The sequence below is a fragment of the Dendropsophus ebraccatus genome, chromosome 5 (assembly GCF_027789765.1).
Source record: "Dendropsophus ebraccatus isolate aDenEbr1 chromosome 5, aDenEbr1.pat, whole genome shotgun sequence".
In the NCBI taxonomy this organism is placed as follows: domain Eukaryota; kingdom Metazoa; phylum Chordata; class Amphibia; order Anura; family Hylidae; genus Dendropsophus; species Dendropsophus ebraccatus.
In genome coordinates, this window is record NC_091458.1 from 53,761,611 (window position 1) to 53,782,528 (window position 20,918).

The 20,918-nt window shown below is 42.4% G+C and overlaps 1 protein-coding gene across 1 annotated transcript in view; it reads right to left on the minus strand.

The window, feature by feature from the left end:
• The window catches only part of MAP3K12 (mitogen-activated protein kinase kinase kinase 12), a 40,479-nt gene extending 39,377 nt beyond the window's left edge, over window positions 1-1,102 (minus strand). The window contains exon 1 of the mRNA XM_069972192.1: window positions 1,034-1,102. The gene's annotated coding sequence lies outside the window, so the exon portion shown is untranslated. The remainder of the gene's footprint in view (window positions 1-1,033) is intronic.
• Between the last annotated feature and the right edge of the window lie 19,816 nt (window positions 1,103-20,918).

The following is a 20,918-nucleotide window of genomic DNA, read 5'->3' on the forward strand; positions in this document are numbered from 1 at the left end:
GGATGTTAAGGTTCTAAAGGTTATTAAGGATATAAAGGTATAATGTTCTGATATTCTCACTATTTCCACACACCTGGTAAAACAGTATAATACCTTTATTCTAGTCCTTAGGACAAATGACATTGTCCTAAGGACTAGAGAGAAATCTGCACAAACACTGGCAGCTCTCTTCGCTTTGTCTAGCTTAAACCAAAGTTGGTAATGTCTGCTGACATTAGCGGGTTTGGGAAACTGTCTTAAGTGTATGGCGGCCTACTAAATGTCCACCAACAGAGGATGTCAGTGCAGACATGTTGGGTTTTGCCAGCTATTTATATTAATTTAGTTTGCAGCATGCAAGTATGTGTGAATGCAGGGCTGTATTTACCACAAGGTGCCTGTGGTCAAGAGCCCAAGGCAGCACCTTGCAAGGGGGCAGCACCAGGGAGCAGGGTGAAACAACTTTTTTTCGTCTCCCACCTCCCGTTCAGACGTGCCAAAAAATCTGGTGTCTTTTTGAGGTGGTGGTGGTTCACAGTATGGCGTTATTGCTCAGGTCTGGTGTGGCGGTGTTAAATGTGGCTGTTACCTACCAATCTACCAATCCTGTGGTGAGAATTCTTTCAGGCAATATGCAGACGGCTCTAATCAATGATTCTATGTGGAAATTGTTTATGTTTTATACAGGTAAAAACCACGATTGAGACAATGTTTCTCCATGTAGAGAAATGCATGTGGCCAAAACCAGGCTCACACTTCTTCCCCAGTAGTCATGTTCTGTTACCAGGATTATTGGCCATACGCCTATGAGTGTCTGTTTTCGGCTGCATGTGGTGACGTACAGTAAATGTGTAAACGCGGCCTAAGACTGATCAGATATCAATATGATGTTCAGAAACTAAAAAATCATGATGCTAATTGGTGAGTGAAGATGGGGCGTGTGCAGGTTTACTGCCTAGTAGCTGGTAATACGGCCCAGTGTAAACGCACCCGTAAGAGATCTCTCATTGTGACATATTGCAGTTATATAAAAAATAGTACACCTTATTCTTACCTCTCCATGCTTCCCCGGTGTCCTCCTGTGGTGTCTCTGCATCCCCCTGCTGATCGCAGCCTTCACAGCCCGCTCATTCAATCACTGCCTAAGATATTTGGCTGAGTGGTCTGTCACTGCTGACATAAGTTTGTCTCGAATGAGGCGGTGGCTGCGGTTGGCGGGGGACCTGGGCACATCTGAAAAGTGTCGTATTATATCAAAAGTTTCCCAGTGCCGTAGTACCCCTCTAAGCTACAGCTCATTATGGGAAGCTGAACTACATAAGTAAACTATTAGTCTAATCTATCCCAGAATCTAAAAATATTCGCAGCGCAAAATGAAGCTCTGTAATTCTGTTTTGCAATTAATTGCCAATGGAATCAATTACAGAGCTGAATAAGTAGCACAGAAATTAGATTGTAAGCCAATTTCTCCATAAGTGACATAGTAGCCTCTGACTGCTCTCATCTGTAACGCTGTATCATATAGCCGCGTGGCACAACTGTATTTAATGAGAATAACCCAGCTTTGATCTATATTCCTGAGACAAGTATGGTCTGTGCCCGTGTAGAGCGAGTCAGTGACAGGCATGCCCTCTTTGCCTAAGGACACACTGGATTATATGTTATTTAGCATCCATTATAGATTAAGCCTGTGAGATGAATGGGTTGCAGGTACATGGACTTACTTATAATGGGATTGCATTGGTTAGAAATGAATTCAAGATATTGTCCAGGATTCACCAACTGCAAATCCTGTTATTAAACCCTGGGTTTATCTGACTATTACAAGCTGTTTACTATATGAGAATGCTTATACCTACAAGGCATGGGTGTACAAAGCAAGCACTATAGAGTAATAACCAAGGGGATCTAAGTTAAGCGAAACCACAACATGTCCCCATTAAAGTCGATGGACATAATCTGCAATAAATCCACAGCAGATGCTACACAACAATTGACATGCTGCAGGTCACGGTCCATTGCTGACTTTATCACGTGGATAAGATTTTTTTTTTTTTTTTTTTTTTAGATCTCTACTATTGTCTTTGTTGTGGATTTTCTGTTGGGAAGTTCCATGGGAACAGTCTACGCCAAGTGCGATGCTTGAACTGTGTCATGGATCCACGGCAACATCTGCAGGTCTTTACCTATAACCACATGGCTGTGTGGGTTTCCTTATATTAGTCATTATTTTAGTTTCCTCCCATACTGTGACTATATAGTGTAGGATGTGAATGCATTGAGTCAGACATGAGATAGGCCTGTACTGTGCTATGGAATATACTATACTGAGTAGCATAGCATAGATCAGGTATAAAGCGCCTAATGCTTTGTATTTCGCAGTGGCGTATATACAATGTTGGATGTAAACACCTGGGGGATCTATAAAACCGTTCTCTGAACAGCGTCTATCTTTGTGAACGCCTCAAATGAGATGCATGTGATTTGTTTGAGTGGTGTGTAGAGCTCCATCTCCTGTGGGACATGCTGTCTCCTGGCTTCTTTCCTGTAGGTCACATGATTGCCTAAAAGCGAATGCACGGGCATATTATGGGATAGAGCACGCTGCGGCGTTGCCGTGGAGACGCATCCTAGCAGCAGTGCATGAAGTCAGAGCTAAAGATAGCTCTGACAGCACAGAGACAGAGATTTATACTATGTGTGTATACTGGTGCCTTACTATCTGTGTCAGCATCCTTCTAGGGTCAGCTCCCCGGCTCTAGGTGTGTAACAATGCAATCTAGAAAACCACAATACATAGTATATTGAGTGATTAGTACATAGAGATGGATTTGGTAATTTTTTTTATTTTCTGCCATAGAATCTGCAATAGTAATTTGAAGCATACCCTCTGATACTGTGGATTTTTTCTTTCTATGCCATGGATGTGATTGCCGTTTTGGATGTGGACTACAATAGATCCAATGCTTTTCTCTTCTCTTCCTCAGGATACATCATCAATATCAGATTGTTGGGGGTCAAACTCCCAGCATCCCCTCCGATCAGCTACTCATAGCAGTGAAGGCATGTGTGTTAGTGTCGCAGCCTCTTCCTTTACTGCAACTCGTACCTGCATCACCGTACTTGTAGTAGTGGTATTTCTTTGTCCAATTCAAGTAAATAGAGTAATTCTGCAGTACCTTGCTCTGTTCCTTCAGACAGGTGATCGGCAAAGGTCCCCGGTATCAGATCCATGTCAATCTAATATTGATGGGGTATCTTGATGGCCTAGCCCATGGGTCTTCAAACTGTGGCCCTCCATCTGCTGCAATACTACATTTCCCATCATGCCTGGACAGCCAAATCCAAAGCTTTAGCTGTTCAGGTATGATAGGAGTTGTGGTTTTGCAACAGCTAGAGGGCCGCAGTTTGGGGACCCATGGCCTAGCCTATAGCCTGTTTTTAACCAGGCACGTGCTTTTCACAATACATCTCCTGGAGCGGATCATACTACTAATATTTTATATATTTTGACATGTTATGTAGTAAGAGTTGCTTATATAGCACCAACATATTCTGTCATCACTCTACAGTGCCTGTCATCAGCGGGACAATTTAAAGGATTTCCCTTATTAAACTAATGACACTTATAAACAGGGCTTACAATAAGAAAAATGTTACCTTTCTTATAGGTGCCTGTGGTGCCAGCGTTATGGAAAGAGCTTGTATTTGCTTGTCCCAAGTGCCCCTAAAGTGCCCTGGGATCGAACACCTCTTCATCCCCCCTCCCCCCCCCCCATCCTGATTGTCAAAGCTCTGGTTCCAGTGCCATGCTTTGCCTAAACCCTGCATTGTACTGAGACAGACTTGCGTTGAGTGGTTGGTGCCGCTATCCGTATCAGGAAAACTTACTACATGGTGCGATAGGGAGATTTTAGGTTCGGCTTTAAAACCTAAGCCCTTTCTGTCTGTTTTTTTTTTTTTTTTTTTTTTTTTGTTTTTAAGTTATGGTTTTCTAATCCTGGATAACCCCTTTAAACAAGAAGAGATCAGCACTTGTATCAGGCATGGGTGTGCATGTCCTATTAGACATGAACGATTTTAAAGACTGTTGTAACCCTTTGTAACCCCAGGCTCAATGTCTTTGTACAATAACTACTATGAAAATAGTATCTCCTGTGACATAACTAAGTAACTGAAGCTCCCTAGAGATTTCATTAGAGTCATTTGGCATGCAGCCTTGTGTTTTCATAATATCAAATACATCGTAAGTGAACTCTAATAGCCTAATGTCTAACGTTGGTGATGCAGAATACTGGAGGTGAGCCTCTGACTGCATCTCTAAGTAATCCAATTCATCTGCACATGTGAAAGCAGCATCAGGTGTATGTAAGGCATGCAAAATTCATAGCAACATCCAGCAGATTAATTATGTCAGGATAGCATTTTACGCTACATAGGCACCATACACTGGCATGCATTATGCCTATTGCTGTGTATTTAGAACTGTCTAGGGGTTGTATCTTTGAGTATACCCAGTATCCAAAGTGATGTAAAAATATACAACTCAGGAATGTCCAGCCGTAGTATTGCATTGGCAGTTCTGTGTTAGTGAAGATTTCAGAAGAGAAGGATTTAGGGGTAGTGATTTCTGACGGCCTCAAAATGAGTCACCAGTGCAACCAGGTGGTAGGGGAAGGAAGCTGGCTCCTCAGGATATGCCATCAATCACTGATCGGCAGGATGCCACTACCCTCCACCCCCACTGATCAGATGTTCGACACAGCTGAATAGGGCTGTTGGCTTCATTCATTGTGCAGCGGTGGTGCCAGATTACTGCAGATAAGCTCACGTTCATTTGAAACCCCCTTTAACTCTCCACACTCCAACATTAATGTGTTTTTGGAAGTTATGAAGTGAGCAACAAACTGACATCTAGAGACAGCAGACAGTAGAAGAACCCTTCTAGTACTTTCCAGGTTCTGGCACAAAAAGAAACGATAGATGAGAAAGGATAGCTGGAAAGGTGGTTGGTGATGAGTTTTTATTGGCTGGCTGTTGTCCAAATGTATGAAAGCATGGCATGACTGGCTTGTTTACAGCCAAGAATTTGATAAGCATGCATGTCTTATTTTTCAGATCCATTTCCTTGATCTGACATTGTGGGCTGGCATGTTGATGGTAGAAGCAGTTCAATTGATGAGCTTTATAATGACTCGTTGCAATCCAATATATATGTTTTATTTTAGAAATTTCCTTAAAGAGTCACTGTCGTATTTTTTTTTTTTTTTGCAGAAATCAATAGTCCAGGCGATTTTAAGAAACTTTGTAATTGGGTTTATTAGCCAAATCTGCCATTATCTGTATGTAAAAAGCCTTTTCCCAGGTCCCCCCCTCCTTCATCTTTTTCATCCACTCTGAAAAATCTGAAAATTGTGACTTGTTGCAGGAGACGTCCCCTGTCTGCTCTAGGGAGAGGGGAGGGGGGAGGAGGAAGGAGGGAGTTAGCCGGCAGCAGAAAGCAGATAACAGAGGATTACAGGCACGGAGCTGGGTGACAGCTGTAATCCGAGCTCAGACAGGTCACTGGTGATGGTCAGAACAGATAACGAGTGAGGGATTTGTAGATTACCTCTTTGTTGTCCTGTTTTGGTCTTTTCTTTAGCTCTCTCCATAGGAGAACAATGAAGACAGGGGGGAGAGCTTCAAACTGCTTTTTCATGATAAAAATGCATTTTTCGGATAATAAACCCAATTACAAAGTTTCTTAAAATCGCCTGGACTATTGATTTCTGCAAAAAAAAAAATCACGACAGTGACACTTTAACCCTTAGACGACCCAGGGCGTATAGTTACGCCATGGAAGTCTGTCCCCAGACGACCTAGGGCGTAACTGTACGCCCTGGGTGTTATTCCCGCTATGAAGCGCGCTCCGGAGCGGCGCGCGCTTCATAGGAGGTGGGGGCCGGCTGCAGTGAGCAGCCGGGACCTCACCGGCAATGACACGCTGCAGCGATCGCGCTGCCGCGTGTCATTAACCCCTTAAACGCCGCGATCGCGGCGCGACCGCGGCGTTTAAGTGTAAGTGACAGGGGGAGTCCCCTGTCACTTACCGATCGGGACCCCCGCAGTGTGACTGCGGGGGTCCCGATCGGTAAAACGGACTGCTGGAGGTCTCTCACCTGCCTCCATGCGGTCCGATCGGCGCTCTGCTACTCTAAGCCTGCACAGGCAGGCTCAATGAGCAGAGCGCCGATAACACTGATCAATGCTATGCCTATGGCATAGCATTCATCAGTGTAGAAATCCAAGTAATGTATGTAAAAGTCCCCCAAAGGGGCTTCAAAAGTGTAAAAAAAAAAAGTTAAAAACACTAACACACTACCCCAAAACCCCTCCCCCAATAAAAGTTGAAATCACCCCCCTATCCTATTATATAAATAAAACATATAAAAATAAATAAATAGATAAACATATAATATACCGTAGCGTGCGTAATTGTCCGATCTATTAAAATATAACAAGCGTCATTGCGAACGGTGAACGGCGTACACGAAAAGAGGGGAAAAAGTGCGCAGATTACCGATTTTATGTTACATTATATATATAAAAAAATTAATAAAAAGTGATCAAAACGTCCGATCTTCACAAATATGGTATTAATAAAAACTAGAGATCATGGCGGAAAAAATGACACCCCATACAGCCCCGTAGGTGAAAAAATAAAACCGTTATAAGCGTCACAATAGTCCCATTTTATTTATAATTAATTGGCAAAAAAAAGGATTTCATTAAAAAATACATATATAACATTAGAGAATCTGTGTAACCTGCATATGGTTGTGTTCGGACTGACCTATAGAATAATTGTATCATGTCGCTGTTACCATATAGTGCATAACGTAGACACAGGAACCTCCCAAACGTTACCATATTGCATTCTTTTTTGCGATTTCACCAATTTATATCTTCATAAATAATATATTTGGAATTCCATCATACATGTTATGGTAAAATGAATGACGCCATTACACAGTACAACTATTCCTGTAAAAAACAAGCACTTACATGGCCTGTAGATAAAAAACTGAAAGTGCTAGAGCTCTTAGGAGGGGAGGAGGGAAAAACGGAAACACTAAGATCAAAATTTGCGCGGTCCACTGGGTCATTTTGGGCCTGGTCCTCAAAGGGTTAAAGGGGTTATCCAGCGGAAATCTGTTTCCTTCAAAATAAACTGGTTTCAGAAAGTTGCCCAGCCAGCTAGTATGTCCAATAATAATTCCACAGGATCCCTCACCTAAAGAATTAGCACAGTGTACAGCAAACAAAAGGTCCCGCAATAAAGGTGATACCCAACCAATTACTGTCCAATAAAGTTCCACACCATCCCTCAAACCAGACGGTGGACACCGCATACAACAGTCCCAATGTTCCCACGATGATAACAATACACAATGGAAGATTATACCCAGAAAAGTCAGTTAAGCTCAAGAGTTATTTATATCAGTTATTTATATCAGATTTACCTCCCCCCTACAGTACCAAAGTCGCAGTTCGCAGTCTAAGGTTGGGTTCAAACTGCTTTTTTGCAATCCATTTAACGTAAACGTTTTATGGAAAAAACGGGTCCAAAAACGGATGCAAAAACGTATGCAATTGTGCGTCATCCATTTTGATCTGTTTTTCCATTGACTTCCATTATTAACAAAACGGGTCAAAACGGATGTAGTATTGACTACGTTTTTCTGTCCGTTAAAAGTAACCAATTAAAAACGGATACATTGAACGGATTGTAAAAACGCAGTGTGAACCCAGCCTAATCTCCCCCAGAGTTATCCACCCTGAGCTTTCTCATCCACTCAGCATACACATCAAGATGTATACTGCACCATTCCTCGATGACCTCCTTCCTTCCCCGATACCACCACCGCTCTGGAAGACTCCCATCTTCTGCTGACTCTGTACCACTTGGCATTGTCCTTCCCTCACCGTCTTCTACCTCGGAGACCACTTGGGCAGCCGCAGACCTTCCTCCATTATTTGCCATCTCCCACGCGCCTCTGGCTCAGCTGTCCTCGCTTTTGCTATCCAGCTTTTCCTCATCGCGCTCAGATGCTACCCTGCTCCGCCTCTCAGGCCAGCTGATCTCTTCCAGCGTCCACCCCTGCATTAACGCAACCAGGCCCAGCCAGACCGCTAATACAGGCATACACATCTCCCTTACTAATTTGGCAGGATCATCCCTACATGCAGAGGCTGAGTTACTGAGGTGAGCGGTGTTATCTACTATGCTCACATGCTCCCCCCCCCGCCCTCAAGCCAGCATGGGTTTCAGAAAGTTATATAGATTTGTAATTTACTGCTATTTAAAAATCTCTAGTCTTCCAGTACCTATTAGCTGCTGTATGTCCTGCAGGAAATGTTGTTTTCTTTTCAGTTTGACACAGTGCTCTCTGCTGCCACCCCTGTCTGAGACAGAAACTGCCCAGAGTGGCAGCAAATCCCCATGGAACACCTCTCCTGCTCTTGACAGTTCCTGTCTGAAACCAGTTCCTGTCTGAAACCAGTTGAAATAAGAAGATTTTTGCTGGATAACCCCTTTAACTCCCTTTTATTTCAGCAGGATGCCACTTGTGCTTTTTGAGATCTGTCAGGAGATTGATAATATCCTAGCTGCTCGACTTCCACTGATCACAAACGTCTTTCATCAGAAAAACTCTGTGGATAAAAATTGTATGTGGAGATAAACAACATAGGGGCTCCGAAGTTATGTGCTCTTCCTGTCTGTGACTTTGTACACAAGAGTTCATAAGGTGATAGTGGTCCAGGGGTTTGTAAAAAAATGTTGTCTACGTACATGCATTATATTATATGAAATCCCATAAGTCTGTTGAAATGAAAGATATTACAGATGCAAATCATTTCAAAGCAGTTCAAAAGGCAACGCCAGCCTCTGAATATTTCCAGCAGACTGCAAAGTATATACATAATATAAAATAGTGTGAAATCTGATTAAACGTCCAGAAAGATGAAGGAGTGTGGTCATAAAGGATCTTAAAATCTCTAATTCCAGTAGTGTCTGTGAAGTGGTTCAGCTGTGGGACATTTTTTTTTATCTTCTAAGCTTTAACAATTCTGCTTTCCATCAAGGTTTAGAACCCTCATTAATAAATGGATTTAATAGAGATGAGGGAGTAGATATAATTCCATCAGTCATATTGTAACATCCTTGTTATCATCTTGGGGGCTGCAGAATATACATGGCATTCATAAGCGATTGCCATTGGCTTTGCTGGATTCATCCATTTTACTTTTCACAACAAATAGATCTCCTAATAATCTCTAAATAATCTCACTTATTTTCTGGCTGAATGTACTTACATACCCTCTATGAGTAGGACCAATCTCTCCCTCAACTACTGTATGTCCTCCCTGAGTCCTGACTAGTAAATAGAAGTCATCCTTTGATAAGTGCAATCCTTTAAGAGCCTTATACACAGCCAACTATTTCTACAAATGTCCCCAATCATTTTCTAGTGATCAGCCATCAAACACTTGTCAGCATAAAAATGGTGTCAGCAGCTTATCTCCCCATGGACACAGAGACTGTGCTGTGGACAAACAATGTACAGTACATCTATAGAGGAGGGAGAATGAATGTAAGAGTGTTCAGTAACTTAAGGAGATTATTCCGGATTTGAATACCATAGCTGTTGTTTCCAAAAACAGCGCCACACCTGTCCTCAGGTTTTCTTCAATTTCACACCATTTCAATATGACTATTGTTAATGAAAGCAAATATTTATCAGGGATGAAAAAAATATTCAATGCACTGTGCATATATGTCTCATATAAGTGCACATATACGTCACAGCTCTTTGAAGTAGTTCAGCAGTTATCGTCAATCAGAGTTCTTATGGGAAATTCATCTGCCCATGTAAAAGGACCCCTGCCCTGTATACACTTTACAGCCCAAACCAACTCCTTCTCTAACATATCACATAGATACAAAAATAAGTATAAAGTGTAATTTAAAGTGGGATTTATACAAAGTTTAGACATGTCATCCAGACTTTTCAAAAGTTTAGATTGCACCAGTTCTTATTCCTGAGATCCACTGCTATCAAAGTTATAGTCAGGTGAAGCGCCTGATTTGACTGATTACAGGAGTCAGGCCCCATCGACTTAAATTGGAGCTGTCTCCTGTAATGAGTTGGATCATGTGGCCGGACAGGCTATAAGTGATCACAGCAGGACGTAGACCTGGTGCAATCCAAAGCGTTACAAATGACAGTAATGCTTTAAGTCTTATGTTTTGCATAGAACAGTATAGAGCTGATAAAAGGAGCCTTACATTTTCAGAATGTGTTATCTGCTGATAAATGCTATATGGCATGGAAACCTACTGCACATGCAGGGATACTGCTCATGCAGAATCAGTCACTATCATGTCTGAAAAGTGGAGTAAAAACTTGTTCACAGACACAGGAGACTTAGGAGCAGCTTTGATGCAATTTGTCTTTTACTGTCATATTAACAATGTTGTGAAGATGCCATGTATGAACATACTGTAAGGAAAGTACTGTACCCAAAGTATGCCTGGAGTCTATCATGCACAGGGTCCTATTCTAATCAACCTGATAGGAAGTAGGATAATGAGCATCCTGCTTTAGGTAGGCCAAGAGAGGGACAAAGGCATATAGTGAAATGACAGCTCATCATACAGTATCAAAAGTCAGATCTGCCAACTTATAGGCACTCGTAATACAAATATAATAGTCACAACCATTGTACATAAATAAAACTGTTACAACTATAAAAACTCAAAATGGTTGTTTCCGACATGTGGGGACAGTCTCCAATATTTTCACCTATCTATGCTATAATATAAGCACACAGTTATTTAGTCGAGCCTACAGAAGTTTCATCATAACTTCAAATATGACAATCAGAATAAATCCCTGAAACAATGTCCTATCGCCAGACATCTAGTGCCCATAACTTGCTATATTATACTTTTCAAGGAAAGCATCCAGGCTCCTCTTGAACTTGTGGAATGAGTCTACCATCATAACATTATGTGGCAGAGAAGCCCATAGTTTCACTGCTCTTACAGTAAAGAATCCCTGTTTGTGATTATGATAAAACCTTCTGGGGCATTGTAATCAGTCCATTCCAAATTAAATAATCCACGGTTTCAAAGAAAAGGTTAAGAGGATCTCAAAGACAAAAGGTAAAATCAGTATTTATACAGAACTGGAAGATTCCTTTAAATGCAATCCATCAGCAGGTTAGGGCATCCTAACCAGTACATACATCCTAATAGGGGCTGTTACAAAGAGGTGCATGGGAGCTTTACTATGGTGCTCTGGTGCAATGCTCTCATGTACTATGTTAATGCGCCTGTTTATTGCACCGGGGGACAGTACCTTACCCATCAGTATACTAAAATGCCACCATTCTGCTCCTCTAGCAATGCCCCCTAATGAATATTGAATTCCACCTCTCTGCAGTGATGGAGGGCTTATGGCGGGTCAGAAGAGGCCGCAGGTAGTGTTGAGCGGACTTGCTGAGTGTTCGTATTCAAAGAACATTGCTAAATCCGAACACCCTGCATTTGATTCCTGGTTGCTGGAGAAGTTGAATGTTGCCCTAAGGAGTCCTGGAAAACATGGATGCAGCCATAGGCTATGTTCACACTACACATGAGACCGGCCGTTCCGTGACACCGGTCACACCGGTCACCGCAGAGTTCTGATGCGGGCGCATCCGTGGGCGCCCACATCAGAAGTCCCTACAGCACAGTATGGAGCGTGCGGCCAGAGCCACTCGCTCCATAGTGTGCACTGACAGGGTTTTCTGCGGCTGCTATTTACTGAATAGCAGCCGCAGAAAACTGACATCTCAGTTTTCTGCGGCGCCGCTAGGGATGCCGGCCGGAGTGTATACCATGTGTATACACTCCGACCGGGATCCCTTCAGCCAGCAGAATTACGTAAGTTCCGTGGAAACCACGGCTGTTGAACATAGCCATAGGCTGTATTCATGTTTTCCTGGCAGCCCTAGGGTTGCATCCAACTTTTCCTGCTGCCAGGATTACAATGCAGAGCGTTTGGGTTCAGAGAACATTGCCAAACCCGAAAAGTACACTACTAGCCAGAGGTCCACTTTAAAGAAAGAATCTATGAGAAAATTCTATTCTCTGCAATGGTTTCACTGTGTACATGCTGCATACATAGCAATAATGCCCATCATCACGTACATATTCCCAGGTAGATACAGTCCCATACTGATAGAAAAGATTTAGAGTTGGGACCTGTTATTATCCGTCACATCATTGTTAAAGTATCCTCTGCACAGTTCTCTGTCTGTGATTTACCAGCAGCTACTGGCCTTGTATCTTTATCAGCCCAAGAAACCCGCAGTACGTTTATTTCTGTTCAGTCTTGGCTGAAGGGGTTAATATTAGACGTTCAATGTTCCTCTGCTATTTAAGCTTCCGTCTATTCACGGAAACCCTGCAAATTTCCCCCCATGCACAAGCAGCAGCCAGTCAGCTGCCGGATCCAGCCCACCTCCGCCAATCACAGGGCACTACACTTGAAAACAGCTAACTCTGCCATAGCTTCATTGGTAGGCACATGGTGGTGCTCAGTGCTGATTGGCGAAGGACAGGCTTGGCACAGGTGTTGCTGGGAGATGTTGGGAGGCAGAGCAATGTCTCCAGTCAGACATGAAAGCAAGTTAGAAAAAAAAAAAAAGAAACAACAAACTTCTTCAGCGTGTGCTGCCCAGCCCTTATTCTCTTCCACAGCACACACAATTCTATTCTGCGACACACTAATGCTGCAGTGCGACCCTGAGATACCATCATGCTCGCTGCGCTTATACGTCTTATCCCTCTACCTGCCCAGTAATTACCCTATGTAAAAGAAGTTCCTAATATGTATACTTGCCACTAGTCTAGGAAAAACCAAAGTGTATATAGTATATCTTTATACTATAAATTTGAATGAATATTTGATGTCACATTCATATACCTATGACTGATTATGTAATGAATGTGCTTAGTAATTCTCTATCTGATAAGGCTTATTATTGTCGCTAATATACATATAACACTTACATTTTGGCATTGAACTGCTGCTGCCTGTTCTTTACAGATTTATGCCCTAGATACATCCACTCCTGGCATATACTCAGCCGCCACATGCTGCTTCTGCCTTTAACATTACTGCAAAGAAGCGTCTGTCCCATAACCGAGCTCCAACATCGTATATTCCTGCCCATCTCACCCCATGTTACTGCAGTGCTGAATTCTGCCCCACAACACTCTATCCTATCCAATAACATTGGAGTGCTGTCCTGACTGGAGTGTGAGCAATAATTCTTAGTATGTAACCTGTCTTTACCTAACCCATAGTGCTGACTGAGGCACTCAACTTCTTCAAGGGGGGGTCCTTTAATTTTGTTATTAGTGCAGATGCTTGGACTGCAAAACGCGGAGTAATAAATCATCGCCCCAACATCTGCAGATTACCCAGTCGACATTTTTACTGCACATCCACATGTAGCACATTGACTTAGCTATACAGTACCTATTAGTTGTAGAACTTGCACATCACTGATCTGGGGAGTCATTTTAAAGACCCGTCAGTGTATTGGCATCTACTAAACTGAGAACATACCTGTAGATAAGAGAAGTACTGATGACTTTAATATGTTTGATGTCTGTCTGGATCTCATCCAGTTGTGATTTGTAATTTCCTCTCTGATTTTCACATTTTTATTTGGGTCTGAAATTTGAATAATGTACAGACCAATCTCCTTGCTTTGAAAAACAGATATTATATGAGAATCATGGTAATGTGGGGCCCGGTGGAATACATGTGGAACCCACTATAGTGGAGATAATAAAGTGGCCCATGAACACTGGTGTTGTGTGGGTTTTGTATGAAGGGGAAGGAGTCCAAGGCTGGGGTAGTAGTCGGGATACAACAAGCATCTGGATACTGTTTTGTCCTATTTTGTCTTGTCCTTTGGATGTTACTCTGCTACACAGTGCCAGGCTGACTTATTGACTATTCAGGCATTAGGGCAATGCCCAAGGTTCCGTGGCTTAAAGGGACCATAAACTTTTAGTAAAGTCAATGTGTAGGTGAAGGGGGCAGCTAGACGGAGCGATTAATGATTAATGACTGACGATAAACGATTGCAAACAAGATTGTTTATCGTTTAGGTACATTTACACAGAAAGATTATTTGACAGATTATCTGCCAAAGATCTGAAGCCAAAGCCAGGAATGGATTTGAAAAGAAGAGAAATCTCAGGCTTTCCTTTATGACCTGATCTCTGTTTTTAGTCTGTTTCTGGCTTTGGCTTCAAATCTTTGGCAGATAATCTGTCAGATAATCTTTCTGTGTAAATGGACCCTTAACCTGAAATCGCTCACCATATTACACAGAACGATGGTCGTTAGATATGATCGTTACTATGATCATTACTATGATCGTTATTGCGAATGTTTCTATGATCGTTTACTCCTTCTGACCCCAGCAAAACAATGGACAATGTGCAGTTACACTGAACGATTAGTGAACAAATGCGGAACTTGAGCAAACGAATGTGGAATTACAGCGAACGATTCACGACAATTTTAGGTTCACATCTAAATCAACGATCAACGGCATACGAATGATTTTTCGATTGTTGCCTGCAATTACACATAACGATTATCGTTTAAATTTGAACGATATAACAATTTTTCGCACGATAATCGTCCCATGTAATAGGGCCCTAAGGGGCACATGATCTTTTATATGCAGGGTACAACATTACTCTCAGCCCTCCCCTGCCTCAACATCAAATGTAAAAAAAAACTAGCATGACCTGAAATCTAAGCAAGAGCAGCAGGTCAGACCTATGAACTGTGATTCATGACACAGGCAAAACATGTTCTGCTAGGAAGAAGTTTCTCACATTTATGCAAGATATCGTATAGGTGCATAAAGACATATTAGTCTAGGGAAGAAAGCAAGTGTAAGCTTGGGTTAACAACTTCCAGCCTCTGATCAAACAGGGGTCAATGTGATTGTACTGCATGTACAGTACTACAGAACATGTTGGCACCACATATCAATATAGCACTAGTAATTCATGTCATTAGATTCCAAAAGCAGAATGAAGAAGATGTAAAAAAAAAAAAATCCTGTTCACAAATGATGCAAACGCATGAAGCATCTGGTAATGGGACAGTTTGTATGTATTGAGGACAAGGATAATTAAAGGATGTGATGGGCACAGCCAGTAGGATGGCACCTCTGCAATATGTAGGGAAATACATAAGGGAATAGAAGGAGGTGAAGTTTGTCGTCTTTGCAAAGTTGTGTTTCTTGTCTCACTGAAAAGACATTGCTCTGCCTCCCAACATCTCCCAGCAACACCTGTGCCCATCTACTTTGCTACCAATCAGCCAGCAATACTCCAATACCCACCAATGGAATAGTGTGGGTATGGGCTCTTTACTATACATATAGCAGTTAATTGGTGAGACAGGTCTGAAAGTATCTGGTGATTGGGGCTACTCATAGGGGGAGGAATTCTGCAGAGTTTCTCTTTGTAGAACAGAGAGTAGCGCAGAGCACCCAAACATTATAAATAAAAGATGCCTGCCAGCCAGTCGCCTGCCTCCCCCTGGGCTGACCTGTCTCTGACAACACTCTGGACACAGGCACTCCCTGCCTCTCAACAGCCCTCTACAACACGAGATATGAACAGTCTCCAATGAGAGCCCATAAGGGTCTCCTATCCAGCCAATTGAGCTCCACTCTTGCCTTGCCCAATCCTGGGTTGCAGTCAGGCAGTACTGTTCACCTATCATTGGAATGGTGCAGCACAATTGGAAGGCTGGTAAGGGTGTTGTCTGGAAGGAGATGGGTGGGGACAAAATACGTATTCAATGGTCCGAGGTAATAAATGAGGGAGGGAGGCGAGAGTGTGTGGGAACACGTGGACAGGAATAGCAGCATGCCGTGTCAGCATCTTGGCAGAAGAGCACTGCTTATGTGACACCATGCTGGGAATCTTAGAGCCTAATCTGATTTTTGGACTAGCTATACTGTGTGCACTCATATACTCAGAGTATCATTGTATATACTGTAACTGTCTCTGCTTATAGCTCTGTAAATGACTCCCAGCATGAGGATGATCTGCAGTTCTCAAGATTCCAAGTGCTCCTGTATGCTGGAAGAGAAAAGACCGTAACGCTCCATAAACAGCCTTATATTGATTTACACATCATATCTGCAGCCTATACCGTATGTATGAACATACCCGATATGTGTTTATTCATCAGGGCATGTGCATGTTTTCTGGTTAATAAACACCTTTATATTTAGACTGTATGTTGAAGCAGTGGTCTTCTATCTCCAATAGTTTTCTAGGGGTCCATACACCACGATGTGGACTGCTGGGCACCCCTCCTCGTCTGATAGCTACGTGAGTGCTGATGATTTTTTTTGGTCTCATATATCTGCCTTGTGTTTTAGGTGTGCACCAGCTTCTGCTGTAACACTACATGTTCTTTATATATCTTAATGTATTGCATTTTTTCAGATTCTAAATTATGCTTGTTAGACAGCGGTGGGCAATGTAGGCATCTTAGGGCTTATACAAATGACTGTCGGACCTACAAGAGGACAAAAATAGATAAAAAATCGATATGTAACCTTCTTCCGTATTCACAGTCAAGCAAGCTGATTCACATCTCGGATTTTTACATATTCTCTCATCTATATATTATGTCAGAATCTGTTTAAACTGAGATTTAAGGGAGATCAAGCTGAACAATGGGGAAGATGGAGAAGAGCTTCCATCACCAAATGTGAGTAAAGCTTGTGGAAGGATCTCACACAGAGGATGTGCTGCGTCTTGTCACAGTCATTAGGAAAACACGGTAAAACATTGCGGACAGCATGCAGCTCTTGAGGAAACATCTTTCTTTTGCTGCAGCACTTTTATCACATCCTTCCCTGTAGACAGACGCATTTTACTAACAGAGATTCCAGTGAAGCCTCAGCTCCTCTAACAGAAACATTATACTTGGCAGCACATGGGCTCTCCTGCTGCGGCGCTGCAGTCTTGGAATGACAGCCTGGGCTTTTCAAGTACCACATTACTATTCACATTCCAGGGCGATAAAAGAAAATAACCGTAGCTTTATGATATTCTGTGATTTCAGGGGGAGAATTGTTTTGGGCATTGGACGTAGTTTACTGGGCATGAGAAATGTTGCAAGGACGATGCAGAAATTAGGAGATTTTGGATGGAGATAGGTTAATTCTTTCCAGTAGTCATATGTCATGTATTGTGACAAAGATGCAACGAAAAACAGGCTTTGCCTGGTGCTATATACATATACTTGCTGACCTACTCATCTCCATTTTTGTGTCTACATAGATTCAGTATGCTGATCAAAAATATATACAAATCAAGTACCAGTATATACTACACAACCACCCTATGGGTCCAGTATTCAGTATACAGACAATGCAATACAAAACCATTTGATTACTAACTATAGAGAACAGCATATCCAGAATGCTGCACACATTTAACAGGGGTTCTATAAACTGATATATATTAGTGAGGAAAGATGAATGCAGCACTCCAATAACTCCATAGTGACACCAAGCAGTGTAACAACCTGTGACCTCTGATATGATAGCCATGCAGAAAAAGACGTCACCACCGCACTCTGTCCCAATATTTCACCAATATCAAAGCCACAACTTTTAAGTGGCTTTGATTTGGGTGAAATGAAAGCACATTTGTTAAAAATTGGATGGAGTGTGCCGGTGAATTCTCTTTCTGTGTATGTGTATATATATATATATATATATATATATATATAAATCATTACATAAAGCTAGGGTTGGGCCCATATACCAAATACCACCACATATCCAAATTGTGCCCATTCTGTGCCCAGCAAAGGACCGGACATAGTCCCTATTAGACTACAATTGGTCCTTTGCATTGAATGGGCACAGCTCAGGAACATGGCACAAAGGTCATCAAACCAATATGCCGACACATACCCAAAATGTTGTCCACTAACAATTGTTAATATACCATGATATACTTTTTGTTACACTTTCTAGCTGATTTTAAAAATCAACATAATTTATTTTCACATTTCAACTAACAAAAAACGCATACGGCCACCCATAATCTGTAAACAATGACATAGAAATACATTTAATTTTTTTTACTGCACATTGATAATGACAACTCAAGGCTACAATACCATTACCCGGTTTTAAAGACATGTTATTGAATTGAAGGTTACAGTACATTGTATGCCTGTCTAAATAGATGGATTATCTGACTATTAGGAATGGAAAGGATAGCATGTGGTATGGAGAGGTGTTGGGACATATCAATGAGAATGGCTTAAGAGACTGTCAGAGAAGGGTATTATAGAAGTGTAACAGGGACACAATAACAATGTATGAAGTCTATAAAAGGGAATTGTAAGAAATATAGTTTATGTGCATTACATATAAAACCACCTAATAGTGTGTAGTCCATGAAAACATCTGTGACCCATCAAGGCATGGAGTTATGGTGTTCGCCGCAGATCTTTTAAGTCCTGTAAGTTTTGGCTCCTTGGATAACACTTTTTTCCAGCACATCCCACAGTTGCTCAAGATTGAGATCTGGGAATTTGCCAAATCAAAACCATGAACTCACTATCACATTCGTGAAACCAATCCTGAGCTATTTTTGCAGTGTGACATGGGCATTATCCTGCTGAATGAGACTGCTGCCATTAGGGAATACCACTGCCATGAAAGGTAAGTCAGCAGTAATATTCAGGTAGGTGATATGTATTAAAGGGAGAGCCACATAAAGACCAGGGCCCAAGGTTTCTAGAAGAACATTATCAAGTGCACCACACTGCCTCCACCAGCTTGACTTCTCCCAATATAGCATACTTCCCTGGCACCATCTCTTCCCCTTGTCAGGGACACACATGCATCTGCCTTTACTCCCCACTCTAGTCCTTCATTCCACACTTCCTAGGCTAGTCTTTATTCCCCACTCCCTAGGCTAGCCTTCATACCCCACTCCCCAGGCTAACCTTTACTCCCCTCTCCCCAGACTAGTCTTCATTCCCCACAGCCCAAGCTAGCCTTCATTCCCCACTCCCTAAGCTAGTCCTTCATTCCACACTCCCCAGGTTAGGCTTCATTCCCCACTCCCCAAGCTAGTCCTTCATTCTCCACTCCCCAGGCTAGTCCTTCATTCCCCACTCCCCAGGCTAGGCTTCATTCCCAACTCCCCAGGCTAGACTTCATTCCCCACTCCCCAAGCTAGCCTTCATGCCCCATTCCCCAGGCTAGCCCCTTATTCCCAACTCCCCAGGCTTGTCTTCATTCCCAACTCCTCATGCTAGCCTTCATTCCCCACTCCCCAGGCTAGTCTTCATTCCCCACTCCCCATGCTAGCCTTCATTCCCCACTCCCCAGGCTAGTCCTTCATTCCCCACTCTCCAGTCTCCATTCCCCACTCCCCAAGCTAGCCTTCATTCCCCACTCCCCAAGCTAGTCTTGATACCCCACTCCCCAGGCTAGTCCTTCATTCTCCACTCCCACGCTAGTCTTCATTCCCCACTCCCCAGGCTAGTCTTCATCTCCCACTCCTCAGGCTAGTCCTTCATTCCCCACTCCTCAGGCTAGTCCTTCATTCCCCACTCCCCAGGCTAGTCCTTTATTCCCAGCTCCCCAGGCTAGTTCTTCATTCTCCACTCCCCAGGCTAGTTGTTCATTCCCCACTCTCCAGGCTAGTCCCTCATTTCCCACTCCCCACTCCCATTTTTTAACTTCCTTGACCCATTCATTAGTTCACTGGTCATCCTTCTTTGGAGCACTTTTGGTAGGTACTAACCACTACATACTGGAAACACCATTTTAAAGATGCTGTGACCCAGTTTTCCAGCCATTACAATTTGTCCCTCGCCACAATCAGACCACTGTCGTATTTTTTTAATTTTTTTTTTTTGCAGAATATCAATAGTCCAGGCGATTTTAAGAAACTTTGTAATTGGGTTTATTAGCCAAATATGCCATTATCTGCATTTAAAAAGCCTTTTCCCAGGTCCCCCCCCCCCTTCCTCTTTTTCATCCACTGCAAAAAAAAATTGTGACTTGTTGCATCAGACGTACCCAGTCTGTTCTATAGAGAGTGGAAGGGGGAGGAGGAAGGAGGGAGTTAGCCGACAGCAGAAAGCAGATAAGAGGATTAGATGCACAGAGCTGGGTGACAGCTGTAATCAGAGCTCAGAGAGGTCAGTGGTGACTGTCAGAGGAGATAAAGGGCGATGTATTTGTAGATTAACTCTTTGTTGTCCTGTTTTGGTCTTTTATTTAGCTCTCTCTATAGGAGAACAATGAAGACAGGGGGAGAGCTTCAAACTACTTTTTCATGATAAAAATGCATTTTTCGGCTAATAAACCCAATTACAAAGTTTCTTAAAATCGCCTGGACTATTGATTTGAAAATAATATGTAATATGTAAATAATTAAATACAGCATAGAACCTTCAGCATAACATCCATAGCATATATGCTACAAATGAACATACCATGAATGTGTTTTCAGGAATTTTCATCTATAGGGATGCAATCACGATAGACTCTCTATGGGTTTTCTCTCAAACCATTCCCCACTTGCACGGCTCACCAAGCAGAGCTGAGCAGTGACCATCAGATAGAAATAGGTACAGTGATTAGTTGCCCATTTGGGTTTGGTCGGGGTCTCAGCATACCCCCATTGATCACAACTTATATGATATGTCACTATGACGTGTCAGAATTTCAATTTTTTTTTTAAAGATACAGAAACCCTTTAAAGGGAATCTGTCAGCTCTACATCATGTTTAGAGCTCAAGTGGCCT